General features: G+C 45.1%; 1 protein-coding gene across 1 annotated transcript in view; it reads left to right on the forward strand.

Moving 5' to 3' along the window:
* LOC135398612 (leukocyte elastase inhibitor-like) overlaps positions 1 to 3493 on the forward strand; it is a 208054-nt gene that overhangs the window by 147196 nt on the left and 57365 nt on the right. The gene's annotated exons all lie outside the window — the stretch shown is intronic.

Genomic DNA, 3493 nt, shown 5'->3' on the forward strand with positions numbered 1-3493 from the left:
TGTTTCACGTCAGAACTTCACACATATGCATAATCGCTCAATGCTACATAAATATAGCTCCTACGTGAATCACACACAGCTACATAGTTCAGAGAAAAAAGAAAAGAATGACGCTAGCTGAAGCTAGCTTCTGCGGAAGCAAGAAAATAAGGCTCTTACATGAAATTTTAAGCGGGTGCAAAATCTAATACGAAAGAGTTATCGTCATTGAACTCATGTTTGATGCTAATTATTTATTTCCCCTAAGCAAACGCCTAGTAATTAAGGATGCGTACCGAAGTGTTAAAGCAATGTTAGATATAGTAACGTAGTCGTAGATGAGACAATCAGCATAGAAGGGCGCAGTGACGTAGCCAGAAAAATATTTCGGGAGGGGTTCTATGGAGACTCTATATGGGAGAGGAGGATTTCACCTCTATTTCCCTCTCACAAATGCGCTACCAAAGGTAGGATTTCAGGGGGTTTGAACACCCGAAACCCTTCATCTGGCTACGCCACTGGAAGGACGAAAACAAGAACAGTCCTCACAACGTCCAGTTGAATACTTCAAGTGAATAATGGCAGTTCAAGGAAAGACACCAGTAGGGGGATTCGGACTCTCCGACTTCCTGTCAGAGATGCTGTTAACTACACCATATTGGAATGTTTATCTGCTGATACACACAGAAACCTAGTATCTGCCAGAAAAGCTTCCCCACACCAGTCGCCACTACCGGTCTAGAGCGTTCATGTCAGACAAGTGGGTTCACTCAGTTCACGTTGATTATGCCATATTCAGACCCTGCCTTTCGCATGGTGCAGCACAAATCGCGATTCCTCAGGTCAAGCTACCTTTTTTCAATATTCGATTATCCACAGTTTCTGAGCCCCACGCCAGCTTCATTTTCTTGTTCTCAGATGACACGAGAAGAACCCGACATTGTAGCCCATCTAATGCAAAGTACGGCTTAACGATTTTCTCTATACACCGTGTTTCAGCCAGGCTCACACAAAGCGCTTTTGCAGCCAGTACAAACAAGAAAGCAGGATAACCATACCAGGGAGGAAGCACATGGAGAGTGTGCTTTCCTTCTCTCTTGCTTGAGCAGTGTCAGTATCGTCCGCATTCACACCAGGCAGGCGGTTCCCTCAAAATCAAGGAATGTCTCTCTTTTTCTGCCCATGCTATAGCCGAAAAACACACTTTCATGTTGAACATAACACAAGGAGGCAAGCGAGCTGGTGTGAAGATGTAGAAGGCAACATTTCCTTGAGCTTGAGGAGAGACGACGAGGATGGAAAACAGCAACAAGACAGGACGAGGCTCAGACACACAACTCTCAACGGATGAGAAGGTTTATGATCCTTCACTAAGAACTTAACTGAGAACGTGTCCAACTTAGTGCCAAAGATGAGATTGATAGTCGATTGGCGAAAATGGTGTTTACGTAATAATCTGATTACCTTGCATTTGTTCAGTTTCAAATTCCCAGTAAAAGGTTTTACAACTGAAGCAATGGCGTCCAAGGCTTTTTCATTGAATGATGAAGAGAGAAGCAGATAAAAACGGGAAGACTGGTCCGTTTCAAGGAGTACGGCGTCATTGGCAACCAAATCTTTCTGAATGGCAGAGCGCCAACTGGCATCCGGGAGCAAGGGTAAGGAAGGGAACTGAAAGGCAGAACGGGCCAAGGATATCCACTTCGCTGTGAACGCAGACTTAGTGTCACCACATGAAGGATAATCCATTGTAGCTTTATGAATGGAGAGGGCAAGATCACAGCGGGAAGGGGGAACATTAATAGCATGCTTCGGTCCATGGGCAAGCTGAGTGAGCGTACGTGGCAACAAGCGAATTTGATCAGGGTTCAGCAATAAGGACGACCTTGGGGATTCACGCTGAGAAGGCAACCGGACAGACCGTAAATGGTAGTTAAAATCAGATCTGAGACAAAGCCAACGGAATTTAAAATCAGAAGAGACCAACCTTTCCCACATTAAAAAATCAGCAGACGTATGAAATCGCGAACCACGGGACAGGGTCCATAACTTAACAATCAGGTGTTCCAGTTGTTTCTGATGTTGGCAGTGAGAGTTCCTCAAGGCACGAAGAGATTTCTTGTTAACACACCAAGGTAAGTTATTAAAAAGCGGGCCAAAAAGAGGCGAGCAGGCGAGCTTCTTCCGCAAGGCAGGTCCGATGAGGGACTGAGCCTCGTCCTGTCTTGTTGCTGTTTTCCGTCCTCGTCGTCCCTCCTCAAGCTCAAGGAAATGTTGCCTTCTACACTTTCATGTGCTTTTTGCAATGATCTATATATCTTACTTCGCTGTCATGATCGCACAACAGATTACGAACGTTGGACCGGCACACCCTTTCACAACGTAATAACTAGTCCTTGATCCCAATGAAACACAAGAGGACGAGCAGTGAGGCCTTATAACGCCTGGTTGCGCATTTCGGTTACAGAATCTGAACTGATAAATTGCACCACACGCTTCGATTGCAGGTCACAGATGATAATTCTGTTAGCCACCTTCTCATCAACACACCAAGTCTTACACAAGAACACGCGGACACCCACTACACTTCCTTACATTTCCCCCCGTCATACTCATATTGGCAACGGCGAACATAATCGAGGTTGGTAATCTTTCGGTGGTGGTGGTGAAGCTGGACTTTCGCAAATAACACTGCAGTATAGCTGTGATCACTTAAACACGGAGGGGCAAAAACAGCACATAGCTCTCACCATGTCTAGTTTCTTTGCTTTTTTTTATTATGGTACCGCAGTTGGTGGCAGCTGGCGCCCTTTTCATATCCTACCATTCTTTAAACGCCTCTTCACTGGCAGAGGTGCACGCAATAAATTATGCTCATGTAGTGCAAAGTCACTGCAATGAACGCGGACGGTGGACGTCAACAGTCTTGGATTGTCGTACATGGCATCGGTGCTGAAGTAACATGAAGACTGGGCATGGATGACCCGAAACAGTTGAATGCCGGTAAATTCATGCTCCAAAAGAATATCAGAGAAATAGCACGCGTTGATGCTGACAAAAGCGGATGACACCTAAAATTCTCCGGGCATGTTACGAAAACTCGAATCGTAAAAGAAAAAGCAAACGTAGTATGCTCAGTAGGTTACCCCATTGGTTATACTCGTAGGTTACCCCAAGCTCTCTATTGATGTTCTCTATCTCACGTTACGCGAACGCATGCATACAGCGTACGTTACGCACGTACGCTGAAACGTCTAAGAACGACGCCCAAGAAAGACAGGGAATGTCTCGTGTTCGCATAACCGAAGATGGTCATTACTTTTTTTTTAATAGTGAAACTACATCGGTATACGCCAGTGCCATGTTAGGTCGTAACAGACCTCTTGCTGTTGACACCAGAATAGACCCGAAACAACTATTCTCACATATAGGGAGTCCTCACGTACTGAAACACACAAAAACATGGCGAGAGCGTCATGGCTATTTTTTGCTATTCATGGCTATAACAACAAAG

Source organism: Ornithodoros turicata, chromosome 1 (genome assembly GCF_037126465.1).
Source record: "Ornithodoros turicata isolate Travis chromosome 1, ASM3712646v1, whole genome shotgun sequence".
In the NCBI taxonomy this organism is placed as follows: Eukaryota; Metazoa; Arthropoda; class Arachnida; order Ixodida; family Argasidae; genus Ornithodoros; species Ornithodoros turicata.